Below are 18882 nucleotides of genomic sequence, written 5' to 3'. Positions count from 1 at the left end.
AGAAACCAGGTGTCTGGGATTATGGGATAAGGTGGCAACATGGAAGTCATATTTCACAAAAAGAACACTTAAGACCATTTATATTTTTCAAAACAAATATACATTCAATCACCCCAAACCATTGGGAAAATGTTTTATGGTCTGGAGAGATTTAGGTTAAACTTTTTGCCCTTAATTCTAAAAGATATAGGAGATAGCTCTTTAGGCAAAAAGACAACATAGGTCATCACCCAATGGACACCTTATCTACTGTGAATCATGGCCATGGCAGAAGTATGCTTTGGAGCTTGGGCTTCTCTTCAGCTGGGACAGAAGCCCTAGTTAAGATATTTTAGCACTAAATCTGCTGGTCTCACCTTCAAACATGATAACAATCAAAAGCACATATCCAAGACAACTCAGTGATGGTTTCAAAGAAGGAAGATCAAAGTCTTTGAAATAACTCAGTCAGAGCTCAAACCTCAATCCCGTTGAAAACATTTGAAATGACCTAAAGAGGGCTGTGGAGATCCCCTTGCAGTTTGATGTATCTTGGTCATTTTTTAGAAAAAGAGGCATATCATTGAAAAATGCAGGTATGCAAAGTTGCTAGAGACTAATCAAAAAATTGTAACGAACGCCCACCCTGTCTCAGATGCAGCAATCTGAAACAGTTGGTGGGGACTGGATGACCAATGAATACACCTTTTTTGCCACCACAAAGGGTTTACTATGGAGTCCTTGCGTTCACCAAAACTACTTATTAATATCTCATAATTAAATCACATACACATTTAGCATCAGCCTCACTTGGCTTCGTAAATTTACAAAGACTCAAGGAGAATATGCTAAATTAAATGTATTTAATCCAAAAAATATTTACAAGTCTTAATTACAAAACAGCTAATGCCTACATATACAAAATAAGTTGCACAAATAAGTTTCAGTAATAACGTAGGAAATAAAGCCAGAGTGTCACTCACCGGACCGTGAGTGCCTCTGCGCTGGTGCGTGGCTCCCTAGCCTTCCTGCCGGCACCTATCCTGAACCGCGGCCGTCCGCCATCCTGATGGTCTGCGCAGGCGCAGCCCCCAAGAACTCTTGTGACCTTTGCTTTTATCTAATTAATTGATCAGGCAACCCTCCCTATTTAAGGCACCTGTGCTCATTACCTCATTGCCTGATCTTGAGTCTCATTCCCTGTGAGTCTCTGAAGGTGTCTCCTGTGTTCTACTAGTGTCTTCAGTTTCCTGCTGATTCCTCGTGTTACTCATCGCTGGTTTCCATACCCGCTACTGTCTCCTGTGTACTACTAGTGTCTTCAGTTCCTGCTGATTCCTGTTTTACTCATCGCTGGTTTCCATACCCGCTACAGTCTCCTGTTTCCTGCCTGTGTCCTCAGCTGGACTCTGATTACTGGATCTGCTCACCTGTGGTTCCTACACTCGTCTCTGCCGTCCAGCGTTTCTGCAGTCCCTGCATCTCCCTGTGGACAGACTGTTCTACTGAATAGCGGTATGCCTATCTGTTATTGACTTTCTACGTTTACTCTGCATATCCGCTAGGACAAGTTTCCACTCTCAGCAGCGGTATCCAGACCCGCTATAAACTGTTATTGTTACGCTGCATATCTGTTTGGAACAAACCATACTACTCAGTCGTTATATGCACAATTGTAATTGACTATCCGTTATTGGCCTGCATATCTGTGCTGAGCAAGTCTCTACCAAGAAGCGCCACACATACCGTTATAGACTTTGCTGGATATGCTGCATATCTGTTGGGATCAAGTTCCTCTGTGCTCTCAGTGTCTGCATCCTATTATCCTTTGTATGCCTCCACTCATCGACACCTGTACACATCCTCACCATAAGCAGTGGTACAACTTGCTGTACGCAGACCACTGACTTCCCCGCTACCTACCTGCACCTGGACAAGTCTTCTCACCATAAGCAGTGGTACAACTTGCTGTACGCAGACCACTGACTTCCCCGCTACCTACCTGCACCTGGGCAAGTCTTCTCACCATAAGCAGTGGTACAACTTGCTGTACGCAGACCACTGACTTCCCCGCTAACTACCTGCACCTGGACAAGTCTCTTCACCATAAGCAGTGGTACAACTTGCTGTACGCAGACCACTGACTTCCCTGCTACCTCCCTGCATCTGCTCACGTCCATCCTGATCTCCGTGTTCAAATCTGCCTTTCCACGATATATCAGCTAGTCGCTGACTCATTGACCAAGATTGCTGCAAGTCACTGACTTTCCTATTATTTATTGGCATTCTCTCTCCATCTGCTGTGATATATGTTCCACTAGTCACCCTGCTACCAGAGGACCGTTGTGTTAACTTCCCCACTCTGGTAAGCCCAGTCATCTGGTGAATTCCTGGGCAAGACTCCTAGTGCCCGTGACACAGAGTCACTAACTTACTAGTTTAAGACTTGGCATGAGAGGAGTACACTTTGGGAAAGATGGCACACTTCAACATAGATACATAGGTCTCCTCATAGAACTGAACAATATTACTGGGTCAGGAAACGGACTTTAAGTTTTCACACTGCTTCCACCCCCACCTTGGGAAATTAACTCTCTCAATGTCAGGGCAGATAGATTCCCAGAATGACACAGGACTTTTGGAAATGAGTTATCGATGTCCTGAGATAGGTCTGGAATTTCAAAGGGCAGGACTTCTCACCTCTGCTCATTTTGCCTGGCTGGCAGGGTTGTTTTCACAAACTTTGCAAAGCTTCAGAGATGTTATTTGTCTGGCATGGTTACTTTCAAAAGACTCTTGAGACTTGCATAGGTCAGACTCATGTCATTTAGCAAAGCACACTTGTTACATACACAATACACATGGGCATGCATGAATATTTAGAGAAAAGTAATAATCAGTGATTAGGTGCAGTACATAAACACCACATTAATGAATTGCTGTAATTCTTAATTCTGCAGTAATGGGTATTGTGTTTTTATTGCAAACATTAGGCATTGTTAATGTTTTGAATTCTAAGGGGGTAGTTCAATTCCCCCCAAAGTGCCGCAGCGTAAAAACTATTATAGCTATTACGGTAATATTAACTCGGCTTTCTGCTCGCACCTGAGCTGCGAGCAAAAAAACGGCGTTAATACTACCGTAATAATGGTATTTATGCGCACTATTTCCCTGATAAGGGTAATAGTGCGCAGGCCACGTTACCTTTTAAGTAACGCGGCCAATTGAATTAACCCCTAAGGTGCAATAAAAAAGAAATGGAATCCTTAATCGGACTGTGATATTTTATTAATGCATTTCACTAGAACAATTAGAACAGTTAGGCCTATACTTTCTAGTAAAGATCTTTTACTTTGTTATTTTCACTTAAATGTTTCTTCCCTGCTCAACAAACCACTTGTAGGTATATTCAGATGATAGGATGCTGTGGGCATAGTTCATGTGATGCCTTTGATTCCTTACTTAGTTGCCAATGCTGTCAAATTATCACAGCCAGGGGTGTTAGATCTTCTGAGAGCTCATGTAGAGTTGGATGCATTCGTGCTTTGAACATAAGCAAGATGTACGCATGAAAACACATTTACGAGTATATGTTCAGTCAGGGGCATCTCACGATGTGTCCAGGATATCTATCACTAGCATATGCACCAGATTTATGTGAGCAGTAACAAATGTCTATACTTACACATCATGATAGTATAGAGAAAGCATAAGGATGTAATTTGATAGTGTGAGTACTAAATATTACTTAACTTTACCCTATTTTACACAATCTAATAATGTAGTGACGTGTTATGTATACAAGGGAGAATGGTGTATTCACAGTCATTAATAATTGTGAATGTTGTGTTTACCATATAAAATATAATTAAACACAAACTGAAATAAAAATGCAAAACATCTTTTTTTCCCCTTTAAAAATTAAATGGGGATCTTCTTTCCTGCGCCAGTCCAAATGGAAATATTTGTTAAGTAATGTGAAAAGACAGTCGCAATTTCCTATTATATAGCAGTCACACTAATGAACTAAGCAACTGGAGGAGTCAATCTTCAATCAGCCCATCAGAAGTGGCTAGGTAGTCCTGCTATTGTCATCATCAATATTATATATTGTTGTACTTGCCCTCCAGCACCCACAAGAGATACGACTCCTGACAGCTATATCTGTGTCTACATCCACGCTTTCTTCAATTACGTGAACAGTTCTTTACTGTACTCTGCCTACGCTTACCTCCCACTTCCCTCCCCCATTCTCCCTCTCCAGTCATAAACGGTCACAAGTGGAAGTTGCATCAAAATCTGCAGAATGACATATACATATTTTTATTTGATGCACATGCACAGTATGTAATGTACATTTAATGCAACACTACATGAGTCCTTATGAGTATCCATAGGCTGGACATATAGGTATTGGATACATAGGTTGTACTTTTACACATGTTGAGATTAAAAGCCTTCTAGAGAGGAACAGTACACAAAGAGTTTAATAATTCCTATGACAACCTTTTAATGCAGTATACATTCTGGAAATGCATCAAGGACAAACACCTACTTTTAATTTCAGTTGCAGCTTGCACTTGCATGGGGCCAGTAAAGTGTGAAGCTTATTTGATTATTTATACATTATAGGGATCAAAATTCATTTGTATCTAGGGTAGCACAAACTCTAGGTACGGTGTAGGAACTGTTGGGGGGGGGGCAGAGGGAGCAGTTGCCTCCTCATGGTTTCTGTTGGGGGGACAAAGACTGTGTTTTGATCACCCTATAAACTTCTACACAAAAGAGAATGGGGATGAATGGAATGAAAATGGGGATGAAGCGATAATAGCTTTATTTGAACTCGCCAACTGTTGTCGTTTCTATTTACCAAAATTGAAGTTGTCTTATTCTGCATACATTTTCTTCTTGCAAACAATTTTTTTCTCTTTCTTAGAAGCCCCACTCATTTTGCTATCGCAAATTGCAGTAAGCATTAGCAGACACACGAGTCCTGGAAGCTGCACTTCCCATTGACTATTCTAGTAAGTTGGACAACAATGAAACAGAGAGAGCGAATGATAGCGGATGGTTTAAAACATTTGCAGCTGTCTCATTGTCGCCAGATCGTAGGGAGCCCACTCCCTCACACACACACCGACATTCATGATTACATATCAATTAACTCCCTATGAAACCATTCCCTCAAAAATTCATTAATCCCCCATTGACCTATGCCTCTCCATTCTATCATCATTTCACCCTCCCAGTACCAAATAACATTTTTATCAACTCTATCAGCTCCCATATTTGAAGATCTTCCCACACAGCACCCACCAACCTGGTGACCCAGTGAGACCCCTACTCAGCACACAATAGTTACTCCCAGCCCGGCACTTATTTACCCATCTATTTCACCTTCCAAGCACCCTTTCACACATTCACTCACCCTGTCAACACTCATCCCCCCCACACACATACTGTATAGACACACACACACATAGAGACATTTATATATATATATATATATATATATATATATATATATATATATATATATATATATATATATATTGTTAATATAGAAAGAGGGATGATGGCGCCAAATCTAGTAGTGCTAACTGGTACAGAACGTCCAGACAGTCAGTATTACTGTATATAGAAATATAAATACAAAGTGTTCATCATGTCAGGCTAGTATAAGCAGTATTGACCAATGTCCATAATTCCTGATCATATGCCGAAACACAGACAGAAGAAAGCAGGAAACAACGTTTCAGATGTATCCGTGACAATCAGTAGCAAGTGATAGGTGGCAACGTACCAAAAAGATATAAATAAACAGCTTATCTGTATCAGAGGTTCTTGGAAATGAGCTCCAGTCAGCTTCAAGAGGTCAGGAACAGACGTGTAGATATCTTATGTAGGTATATGGTAACTGGATCATCAGCCACAGCACAGTCACTGCTCACAAACTCCACTCATACGGTGTATTAAGAGAGGAAAAAGCCATATAGTGTAGTACTTATGTGCAATAATTTATTCAGCATGTATCATAATAAAACACACTCACAATATATATAAGGTATAAAAGCTTATCTGTAAATCCTGTGGACATAGGATACTGCTATACGATGTATATCACTGGGATATATAGGAAGTAGACACCAATGGGCTCTGCACAGAAGTTCTCAATGGGGTAACTTTTCAGGGATCAGGTAGACAGTACAGCCTTATGTTTACCAGGAATAATGTATGTACAACATACATGAATCTGTATGAATATGTACAACCTGCTGAATCCCTGGCTTATCTACATCAACTGACCTACTGTGTACCGACCCGGCTTGTCAATTAACCCTTCTCCTGCTGAGTCCCTGGCTTACCTGTATCAACTGATCTACTGTGTACCGACCCGGCTTGTCAATTAACCCTTCTCCTGCTGAATCCCTGGCTTATCTGCACCAACTGATCTATTGTGTACCGACCCGGCTTGTCAGTTAACCCTTCTCCTGCTGAATCCCTGGCTTATCTACATCAACTGATCTACTGTGTACCGACCCGGCTTGTCAATTAACCCTTCTCCTGCTGAGTCCCTGGCTTATCTGTATCAACTGATCTACTGTGTACCGACCCGGCTTGTCAATTAACCCTTCTCCTGCTGAATCCCTGGCTTATCTGCACCAACTGATCTACTGTGTACCGACCCGGCTTGTCAATTAACCCTTCTCCTGCTGAATCCCTGGCTTATCTGCATCAACTGATCTACTGTGTACCGACCCGGCTTGTCAGTTAACCCTTCTTCTGCTGAATCCCTGGCATATCTGCACCAACTGATCTACTGTGTACCGACCCGGCTTGTCAATTAACCCTTCTCCTGCTGAATCCCTGGCTTATCTGCATCAACTGATCTACTGTGTACCGACCCAGCTTGTCAATTAACCCTTCTCCTGCTGAATCCCTGGCTTATCTGCACCAACTGATCTACTGTGTACCGACCCGGCTTGTCAATTAACCCTTCTCCTGCTGAATCCCTGGCTTATCTGCAGCAACTGATCAACTGTGTACCGACCCGGCTTGTCAGTTAACCCTTCTCCTGCTGAATCCCTGGCTTAACTGCATCAACTGCATATAAAACATTATTTTATATGCCATTATTTTGTTTTTCCTGATTGTACATTTACAAGTTTCTACTTTTTACCTGTTATTATTCTACTATTTATATGCCTTTATCTTGTTTTTCCTGATTTTATATTTACCAGCAACTAGTTTTACCTGTTATTATTCTTGCCTATTTCCATTGTCCTTATTACCTCTCCTTCTATTATTCTTTGCCTTCCACGCCCTAATTGGTTATTGTCCTCCATCTTGCTATTGTCTCCCTGCTTATTCTTACCTGTTATCCGCTGTCCTTATTATCTTACTGTTCTGCTATCATTCTTACCTGTCTTCATTGTCCTTATTATCTCACTGTACTGTTGTTCCATGCCCTCCACGCCCTAATTCGTTATTATCTTCCACCTTTTCATTGTCTTCCTGCCTTTGTTCTTACCTGTTTTTCACTGTCCCCACTATCTCACTGTTCTGTTACTCTCTCTCCCTACTATGCCTCCCCGCTCTTACTCCATACCCATACTCTCCCCCCGCCCTACCTCTCCCGTTCCTCCCCGCCATCCCCCGCGCGCTGCTCATCTTGCTAACCTCATCCCCATTTCCCCCCTCTCCTCTCCCCCTTTCTTCTGTGCCCTCTGGAATGCCAGATCCGTCCGCAACAAGCTGACTGCTATCCACGACCTCTTTCTATCCAACTCCTTTAACCTTCTTGCCGTTACTGAAACCTGGCTCTCCGATTCTGATACTACTTCCCCCGCTGCCCTCTCCTATGGTGGCCTCTCCTTCACCCACTCCGCCAGGCCTGGTGCCCGCCCTGGCGGTGGAGTTGGCCTCCTCCTCTCCTCCACCTGTACTTTTCGTGTCATTCCCCCTGAACCCTCCCTCTCCTTCTCCTCTTTTGAAGCTCACTCCATCCGCCTCTTCTACCCCATCCATCTCCGCGTCACTGTCATCTACCGCCCCCCTGGCCCCACCTCCCTCTTCCTTGACAACTTTGCTAGCTGGCTTCCTCACTACCTCTCCTCCGATCTCCCCTCGATCATTCTCGGTGACTTTAATATCCCCATCGACAACCCCACCTACCCTGCTTCCAGCAAACTGCTCACCCTCTCTTCCTCCCTTGGTCTCACCCAATGGACCTCCTCCTCTACCCACTGCCTTGGTCACTCCCTTGATCTTGTCTTCTCCTACCTATGTAATCTCTCCAACTTCTCCATCTCTCCCTTTCCTCTATCCGACCACCATCTCCTCTCCTTCTCTCTCTCCTCTTCTCCTGCTCCCCTCCCCCTGCCCAAACCTACTCTGTCCATACGCAACCTCGATGCTCTTGACCCTGCCTCTCTGTCCTCCTCTCTCGATACCCTCCTTTCTCCCCTTTCCTCCCAGGCCTGCCCCAACCAGGCGGTCTCCCTCTACAATCACACCCTCACCTCCGCTCTGGACGCGGTTGCCCCTGCCCACTCCGTCCACCCCCGCTGCTCCAAACCCCAACCCTGGCACTCCAAATTTACCCGCTTCCTCCAAAAATGCTCCCGTTCTGCCGAACGTCACTGGAGAAAATCCCGCTCCCTGGCTGACTTCCTCCACTTTAAATTCATCCTTTCATCCTACAGCTCTGCCCTCTCACTCGCTAAACAATCTTTCTTTAAATCCCTCATCTCTTCCCAGTCCTCTAACCCCCGCCGCCTCTTTGCCACCTTTAGCACTCTCCTGGCCCCCTCCCCTCCCCCCACCCCCTCCTCCCTGACTGCCTCTGATTTCGCCTCCTTCTTCTCCTCTAAAATCGAGGCCATCCGACTTGAAATCTCCTCCTCCACTCTCTCTTCCACCCCTCCCACTCTTCTGTCCTCCCCCCCCAACCACCTTCCCCTCCACTCCTTCCGTCCCACCACCGGCGAGGAAGTCCACTCTCTCATTTTATCATCCCCCCCCACTACCTGCCCCCTGGATCCCATCCCCTCCCACCTTCTTCGCTCCCTTTCCCCCACCACCTGCTCCCACCTCGCTCACCTCTTTAATCTCTCCCTCTCCACTGGCATCTTCCCCTCCTCCTTCAAACATGCTCTCGTATCCCCCATTCTTAAGAAACCTAATCTCGACTCCACTTCTCTCTCGAACTATCGCCCCATATCTCTTCTCCCATTTGCCTCCAAAATTCTTGAGAGGCTCGTCTGCAGCCGTCTCACCTCCTACCTTTCTGAATACTCCCTCCTTGATCCTCTCCAGTCTGGTTTCCGCCCCCTCCACTCCACTGAAACTGCCCTGGCTAAAGTCACCAATGACCTCCTCTCTGCAAAAGCCAGGGGCCACTTCTCCCTTCTCATCCTCCTTGACCTCTCTGCAGCCTTTGACACCGTTGACCACCCCCTCCTCCTTCACACCCTCCAGTCTTTCGGCCTCTCCGGCCCAGTCCTGTCCTGGTTCACCTCTTACCTTACTCACCGTTCCTTCTCTGTCACCACCTCTGGGTCTCTCTCCCCCCCATCCACCCTTCCAGTCGGGGTCCCTCAGGGCTCTGTTCTGGGACCCTTACTCTTCTCTCTATACACCTCCTCCCTGGGTGAACTCATCAGCTCCTTCGGCTTCAGCTACCACCTTTACGCTGACGACACTCAACTATACCTCTCCTCTCCTGATCTCTCTCCCTCCCTCCTCTCTAGGGTGTCCGCCTGCCTCTCTGCCATCTCCTCCTGGATGTCCTCTCGATTCCTCAAACTTAACCTTGCCAAAACTGAGCTCATAGTTTTTCCTCCCTCTCATACCCCATCCCCTTCTGACCTCTCCATCACTGTCGACAACACCTCTATCTCCCCTGTCCCCCAACTTCGATGCCTTGGTGTCATCCTCGACTCCTCTCTCTCCTTTGGCCCCCACATCCTCTCTCTTGCTAAATCCTGCCGCTTCCAGCTGCGCAACATCGCTCGCATCCGGCCCTTCCTCTCCCAAGATGCCACCAAATGCCTTATCCACTCTCTGATCATCTCCCGCCTGGACTACTGCAACCTCCTCCTCACTGGCCTCCCCCACTCTCATCTCGATCCCCTTCGATCCGTCCTTAATGCTGCAGCTAGGCTTATTTTCCTCTCTCGCCGCTCCTCTTTTGTCTCCCCCCTCTACCTAGCCCTTCACTGGCTCCCATTCCCCTTCAGAATCCTCTTTAAGCTCCTCACACTCACCTACAAGGCCCTCGCCAACTCCACTGCACCCTACATCTCCACCCTCCTCTCTATTCATGCTCCATCCCGCCCTCTCCGTTCTGCCTCTGACCGTCGCCTCTCTTCCCCCCTTATAACCTCCTCCCACGCGCGTATCCAAGACTTCGCCCGCGCTGCCCCCCTCCACTGGAACAAGCTCCCTCCCTCCATCAGAACTTCCCCTAATCTATCCAGCTTCAAACGGGCCCTAAAAACCCACCTTTTTCCTAAAGCCTTTCTGTCTCCCACTTAACTTCCTACCTTATCTTCTGCCTCTGTCCCCCTACTCTCCCTCTCTCCCCTGCGTCTCTCTGTCTGTCCACCCCTCCCCTTAGATTGTACGCTCCTCTGAGCAGGGCCATCTCTCCTCCTGTTTCCACCACTTCTAACTCTGCTCTCCAGCTACTTAGCCCTCCTCCTCAAAGGTCCTCCACCCCACATCCACTTTCGCTCCCTCCTCCCCCCTGGGGGTCTCCCTGTCTTCCACGCCCCCCTTCTTGGGCCCCGTCATTTTCGGATCCTCCCTCCCCCTTCCCCGCCCTCTCTAGCTGTGCATTGAGCGTACTGAGTTGCTGTGTTTACTGTACTGTGCTGTCTCCCATTGTATTGTGATTTTGTTTGTCTCTGTACGGCGCTGCGGATGCCTTGTAGCGCCTTATAAATAAATATTAATAATAATAATAATAATAATATATACAGTAATACTGACTGTCTGGACGTTCTGTACGAGTTAGCACTACTAGATTTGGCGCCATCATCCCTCTTTCTATATTAACAATACTTATTTCTCGATCGGAGTACCATCCGAAAATTAAGAGGGAGGCTGCCTACTCTTATGAAGAATAGTGTACACCAAGATCGGTGATTTATATTATTATTTACTCTCTTATTTTGAGTTTGAGCGCCAGTATTTATTATATCTAATAATACATATATTTATATATATATATATATATACATATATATTGGTAGCAGTTATTACAACAGCTACCACCTGATACCACCTACCCCAACAATGGTTACCCGACCGTCTATTTTCCACCACAGGTTTAAAGCCGGTTGTTTATTAAACTGATTTGCAAGAATTCCGGGGAAATAACATGCCGCTAGCTGTAAATTATGTCATTTTTAAAGCCAACAGTAATATTTCTGGTCTAAAAAGCATAATTTAAGGAGGCACCGGGTCAACAATGTGCTTTAGTAAGGGTGGACTCTAATAAAACACATTTTGTCATGTTCATTTTGTGAGAAGTGGTCATGAATTTGAGGGGCTACATCTTAAAAAGTATTACATCTATTAAGCTGAAATTTGGTACAGAAATGGAGAACCACCTCTGAGTGCTGAAGGTCAAATTTCATAATGAAAGAATAAAAAATTACAATCAATCTTGATTTTTGCAAAAAGTCACAGTTTTTCCATTTTTTGGGAAGAGCGTAACTCAGTGTGCAGGGCATTTTAACATCAGGGGTTTTTGTTGTTATGAAGCTATTGTGACAGTGGTTTCCATTTGAGGGGTGACATTTTTAAGAAATATTTAGCTTTTTTTACAACTAGGTAAAATATGCCCCATTTTAATGAATGTGGATTTCATACCTATTAGCACTGGCACTCTTATTTAAAAGTTTAACAGTCCGAGCTGTGCCAAAGGCTGTAACTGAATAGTTTTAAACTTCCTGCCCCCTCAGTGACATCACTTAATATATTTACTGCACTGGGCTTTGTAAGGCTGATCATTAAACAAACAATGATAATTTTAAGAAAATAAGCACCGTAGCTCCCCCCTACAAACCTTAACTAGACCTTGTACTGCCAGCCAAGGCTGGTATTTGCAAGATCAAGGTGAAAAAAGCATGGCATGTACCTGAATTTACAAAAGCTAGCACTAAGATTTGTCAGCCTGGGCTGGTGGCACTATATTATAGAAACCAGCTGCATGGGGTCCCCCTGCCATAATACCAAACAAGCCCCAGGCTGGTCAGCACGGGGCAGGATTCCCTAGGGAGATCTGGTGAACAAATATGTGGGACCATGTTAGGTTTAACCAGCTCAGTGCTGAAAAGCATGAGTGCTCTTCCCACACTCCTGGTGCAGTGGTTGTGAGGTAATAATAATTGATAAAATCATAAAAAATGTTTGCTCTAGGTGCACTACAGGTTCCAACATTCCCAGGCTACCATTAAGTGTTTATGCATGTTGGCGCTTGTAGTAATATATATATCATGTCTCTGTTTTTAGTCTGAACTGAAGGTCTGATCCATCCCAGGTCCTCCATCCCACTCAGTAATTATTTAAGTGTGTATGCAAATTTGGTGCTACATACTGGAGCGTGGTTTGTGAATGTCCAGAGATTTGGCCCTATTTATATATTAATATTCTGTGAATTAGCAGCTCCATCATTTTGTGAGTGACAACAACCTCACTCCATGAGGTTTTAAGTTCCTGTCGACCCTTTTGTTGGTGTACCCTGGACAGAATTTTTATACAGGGTGCCAGTTCTGGACCTTCCACTGGATGGATTTGGTTTGCTTTTCTGTCCGTTATGCATTCGGACACCCCTGTATCGATTGGGAAGAAACCAATGCGAGGTGGTCCAGCTAGAGCCTTGCCAGGTTTTCTGAGGTTTTGGGTCCCGGTCGGACCTTCTGTTGGTGTACACTGGGTAGAACTTTAACCCAGGGAGCCTGTTCTGAGCTTTCCACTTAATGGATCTGGAAACTTCATAGACTGCTAACATTGGATCCCAAATGACCTACTAGGGGGTTGAGGTCCGGGTCAGACCTCCCGTTGGTGTATGCTGGTCTGAACTTCCACTGGATGGATTTGGAAAACATTTAACATAAAATCAAAAAACGACATTGCGGCCACCTAATAATGGACACCTAACTTTAGGATGCACAGTGGGATGAGGTGCAGGTGTGCCGGTGAAGTACAGGATAGAGAAGCCTGTAATTACTATTTTCTATATGTTTTAAATTTATGGTATTTCCTGGTTCGGTTTGGGGATGTTGTGCTGATTATATTTTGCCACTATATACCACGATCACTCCCTTGATCTGAGTGGATCGATGCAGGCCAACATGGTCTGCTACAGAGGAGACAGGCCATTTAAACATCTAACCTGCCACATCTTTTTAGATCACAGATATAAAGCAGTGGATAGATGCTACCATATCCCTCTGCTGAGTGATCTCATCACATATGGCAGTTTTTGTCACAGCGGTTAGTTGCTTGTTAGTTTTCAGCTGGTTATCCACTACATTATTGACAATTACCTCAAGTGCAGGTAAGATAAATGTTTACTTTTTGTAAGGCCATCCTGCTAATTTTCATTATTATTGGACACTTTAACAGATGTTAAAGTAGTAAGCAGTAATGAATATATAGGCATACAAGTTAACCAATGCATGATACTCATGCATTCTAGTCAAATCAAGCTACTTAAGGTGTTAAAAAGGTTCTTGTCATGCATTTGGGCCATAGCCCAGACCTCCTCAGGGGAAGAGCGTTACTTCCCGACGCAAGCCACTTTTTTAACGTGGTTTTGTCCACATGTCACCACTTCATCATTTTTCTCCATCACCTCGTTCTTCATCTTTATCACCACATCCTTCATCTCCATCGTCTTACTGGTCTAAAACCTCTCGATACACAACGTTTCTGCTAAACACCTTATCGCTGTGCTCAATCAGTCTTCCTTGAAGGGCAGTATTCATAACCTGCACCTTCACATCACTGCTTCTCCGTACTCGTGAAAATGCGACATACAATTGTCCATGACCAAACACAGGCTGTGGTAAATAAATACCCACACAGTCAAGTGTTTGACCCTGTGACTTGTTAATGGTCATAGCAAATGCCGCCTTCAAAGGGAACTGCCACCGTCTTAGCTTAAACGGCAGTCCTGTTTCGGATGGACATAAGTCAATCCGAGGTATCATCACCTTTTCTCTTTTAGCAGAGCCAGTCAAAACTTCTGCTTGTATCACATTTGTTTTCAGTGCTGTCACTACTAATCGAGTGCCATTGCACAGTCCTCTCTTAACATTCAGATTTCTAAATAGCATAATAATGCTTCCAACTTTCAATCTTAATCTGTGCGTTGGCATTCTGGAAGGAGTCAACGTATTCAAAAACTCAACTGGGAAATTTTCTTTCTCAGTGTCATCGTCTGCTTGTACTGCATCATCACTCAAATAAATCATAAATTCACCTTCCATTATCTCCATCACCTCTTCATTAAGTTTATCAACGTCCTCATTTAAGGGACACAAAATTGCTCGATTCGACATAGATTTAACCATGTCGATCGAAATGTTCTCGCCAAATATCTCCTTAACAATATCATCGCATACCATGTCGTGTGGTATCTCAATTGTTTCTTCGTTAAATTCATCTTCATTTGTAAAAGCTCCATCTCCCAACTTCAACTACCAATCACTGTATTCAGGATCTTCCGATTGCTGATTAATCTTCAATTCAAGTCTTTTAAATTGCCTCCATGTGCTCGAAAACTTAATGCTTCCTTGCACAATGGCAGCTCTCATTGCATGCGGTAGAATCGGCAAGCATTGTCTGAAGTCACCTCCCAGTAAAATAACTTTCCCCCCAAAGGGTATATTATTCTTCATCACTTCTCTCAAAAGACGATCTATTGTATTGAGTGTATGGTTAGAAACCATTGTGCACTCATCAATTATAAATAATTTTGCGAGCTGAAGGCTCTTAGCCTGATCGGATGTTGGCTTAATTCTGGATACAGATGTTTCATTAATTGGAATTGGAAGTCCATATAAGGAATGGACTGTCCTTCCTCCATTTAAAAGATTAGCTGCAATGCCTGTCGAGGCAGCAGTAATCACTTTCTCTCCTATCCCATTCATAAAATGGATCAAATTAGCATAAAGGTACGTTTTTCCACTTCCTCCAGGGCCATCAATAAAGAACAAATTCTCACTTAGAGGTTTATTCGAAATTGCTTTCGTTATTTTGTCATATGCATTTCTCTGCTCTTCATTCAACGTAAGGCTCATTTCTTCTGCTTGCTGCCTTTCTATTTCTTGATCAATTTCTTGATCAATGTCTGGCAAATAAACTGGAGGACTCGGAAGTCCGTAATGTGCACAACTCATTCGATGGGAAGCTAACACATCATTAATATCTCTAAGGGCATAGCCCTCACATTCATTGCAAGTAGGGTCTTGCGAATGAAGTCTGTGACAGTAATCTTCCATCATATCTTGTTTAAATTCTTCATACAATTTGCGTGGATCAGTCGGAGAGCCAAACACGCATATGTATGCAAATAAATCTCGTAGTTGCCGAGGCATACTACACACAACTGCATCTTCCATAGTCGATTTCCACACCGTATCATCAAGCAAAAATCTTCTTGCTTTTGCCGCTTCACGAAAAGTCAAATATTCCACTCCACCAACAGTTCTCAAATCTTGGAAGTTTGTAGCTCCCTTGACGTGTAACAAATTTAATCTCAAATAATATCTCTCCCCTTCTTTTAACCCCACCGAGTACATTCTTCCAATCAACTTGTGTCCTCCTCTCTGTCTCTTTTTCCAAACTCCCTTTTCAAAAACAAAATGCTCAGGAATTTCTCGATAAAAAAATTGGCGAGCAGTTTGATTGGTTTCATTCAGCTTGAACCAAGCCATGAGAGTTGAATTCTTATTCAATCTCTGTACAAAGTCTTCCATATTTTCTGTGTCGAAGATTATGATCTGTTGTCCAGGCATATGTACCGCCAATCGTATGATGGCATGTGTCTGCATGTGCATTGGAAATGCAAATATTCTCCATATTGCTTCGGGAGCACTCACATATCTCGAATCTACATGCTTCGCAGGCTCATCATGTTTATCTACTTTAATTTCAACATTGGCACAATCATGTCCTTTATATACGTATTTAAACAAATACTTCACACTTTGTATTGATGCACACACCTCAACATTGATGTGGCAAATGTAACAAATATGTGTTGTAAGGTACAACCCATGAATTGTCAAATATTTTTCCATTCACCTCATGCTCAACCCCTTTTCTTCTCATATATTTTGGATAACCGTTTAGATTTCCTACTGTTGAATTTCAAAAATCTTTCGGAAAATTTTTCATGCATTTTCCGTTGTCCATGCATGGGGACTGGGGGTTTCTCAAGCCACATGGCGTATGTATCATATTTTTGGTGACGATTTCATACAGTCATGGAAATTTTTCTTTATCAGGTATCTCAGCCGACACCATCTTATCAATATCTTACTCTGTCTTTAACTTTGACTCAGAATCCATAATCAATAAAATATGTGCATGTGGAAGTCCACGCTTTTGAAATTCAATAGAGTGAACTCTTGCCACTTGCATTCCAAATAGTCCTTCATTCAATTCTTCAAGTAAACTTTTAAGTTTTAAATGAAAAACCCTCGCTACCATATCAGGTCTATGTTCTACCTGTTGCCAAGGCTCCAGGTTTTCTACAATTTCTTGCCATTTTGGATTGCATGTCATAGTTATGAATATATCTGGTTTCCCGAATTTAGTCACAATAGCCATTGCATCCTGGTATCTTTGTTGCATATTTCTCGGGCTTCCCTCAAAAGAAGATGGTAAAATTAACATTTTCCCTGGAGGAATCCCTCTATCTTCAGCTCTTTCATTAATGTGGTCCATCAAGCCACTGTACTGTTCTACTCGCAAATCTTTTTGATGGGGTTTGATCCAATTTAATCTATTTGCTTCAACTTTGACATAAGCGTCAACAATATATTGCTGAGTCAATTTTCCACCATTAAGTAGAGGATTGAACTCATTTCTTACGGACAGCTTATAGCTGTAAAACATCATCATAGTCAAGCGATCATTCTTTTTCGCTCCAATCAATTTCATTTCAGTGCTCCAGTTTTGTTCCACACGTGGAAAGAATAGTGGATACACCATAGCATCAAGATTGGGATCAAGAATGCTCAGTCTTTTCAAAGGAGGAACTCCTGGTTTTGGTCTTAAATGAACCAAAATATCTCTATTAAACAGAGGTTCCCCATCCGTATTTTGAAATACCACAGCTACTTCACTCACTCTTGCTACGTTGTAACGTCGAGGATCTTTTTCTCGGTCTTGTTTAATTGCCATCATAATATTAAGCATCTCTGTATTATTCCTCATTGCTTCCCTTTTAGCATCTTTTTCAACCTCATGTAACATTCTGTACGCCTCCACCAACTTATTAATTTCTCTTAGTAATTTCTCAATTTTTTCCATAATATGCTCATCGCAATCTTTATTTTCAGGCATATCTGCTCTCTCCTTTGATGCATCATCAGTATCAAGTATGTAAAGTTGAGCAAACTTTCGTTGGCCATCATCTGGATGTAAAGTTCCAGTTCTATGATAAATCTGACCTTGAATGCGAAAGCAATAAGGTCCTTTTCCTTTTGGTGTAGTTATAGCAGCTCCCATTGATGCAAAAGCAAAAGAATTGTTATAATTTCTTATGTTTTCCATAAATAGTTTGCTATACTTATCAATTTTTCTTTCTGTCATCAATTTTTTTAGAATGTCAGGAAAATCCTGCTGTTGTAATCTAACTTTTCCTTTCTGGCAGCATTGAGTAAATTTTTCATCTTGTGGCCTTTCGGCCAAAAAATTCTTTGAGTTACAAAACTCGCATCTTACATTCATGTTTCCACAGTAGTGCTGGTCTACTGCATTTTCATCTTTGTTAGCTTTTAAAGGTAACACACCTGTCATTAAGTTTTTCTTTTTAGCGTCAGCTAATCGTCTCCTTCCATCTCTTTTTGACTGCCTTTCCTTCTCTCGCATCTCTTCAGTCTGACTTTCCCTTAACTGTCTCATTGCAACTCTATTTGCCTCTCTTTCCTGCTCTCGCATCTCGTCACTCTTACTCTCTCTAAATTGTGTCATTCCAACTCTACTTGCCTGCCTTTCCTGCTCTCGCATCTCGTCATTCTGAATCTCTCTTAACTGTCTCTTTGCATTTCTATTTGCCTCTCTTTCTTGCTCTCGCATCTGGTCATTCTGACTCTCTCTTAACTGTCTCATTGCAATTCTATTTGCCTCTCTTTCTTGCTCTCGCATCTGGTCATTCTGACTCTCTCTTAACTGTCTCATTGCAATTCTATTTGCCTCTCTTTCCTGCTCTCGCATATCTTCACGCTGACTCTGTCTTGATTTGCGCATTTGGGCAGTTTTCACCCTTCGCCCCTCTTGTTCATTTGCATATTTTTTTGATCTCCCCATTTAAATAAGAATAAAAATATAAAAATAAGATAATGAATTTGTTTGCTATTGTTTGATAGTGAGGGCTATAGAAGTTGGATTGTGGTTTATATTTTGCGGACTTATTAGTACAGCGCTGAGTAGTAATTTTTGCTGACTTGTTAGGAAAGCGTCAATAGTAGTTTTTTGCTGACTTGTCAGTAGAGCGTGAGTAGTAATTTTTGGCGACTTGTTAGGAAGGCGTGAGTAGTAATAGTAGGTGTTTGCAAAGTTGTTAGGAAGGCGGGTAGCACAGTAATATACTACACATGTGTGTTCATGAGGTAAAATTAACTCACGAAAATGAGTTTGACCCCTCAACTCGTAAAT

The 18882-nt window shown here is 43.1% G+C and overlaps 1 pseudogene; it reads right to left on the bottom strand.

Annotated features, from left to right (window-relative positions):
• Window positions 1-14693: 14693 nt before the first annotated feature.
• LOC142159485 (uncharacterized) lies at window positions 14694-18234 on the bottom strand (annotated as a pseudogene).
• Between the last annotated feature and the right edge of the window lie 648 nt (window positions 18235-18882).

Source organism: Mixophyes fleayi, chromosome 5, assembly GCF_038048845.1.
Source record: "Mixophyes fleayi isolate aMixFle1 chromosome 5, aMixFle1.hap1, whole genome shotgun sequence".
NCBI classification, from domain to species: domain Eukaryota; kingdom Metazoa; phylum Chordata; class Amphibia; order Anura; family Limnodynastidae; genus Mixophyes; species Mixophyes fleayi.
This window is presented reverse-complemented; position numbering and strand designations above follow the sequence as displayed.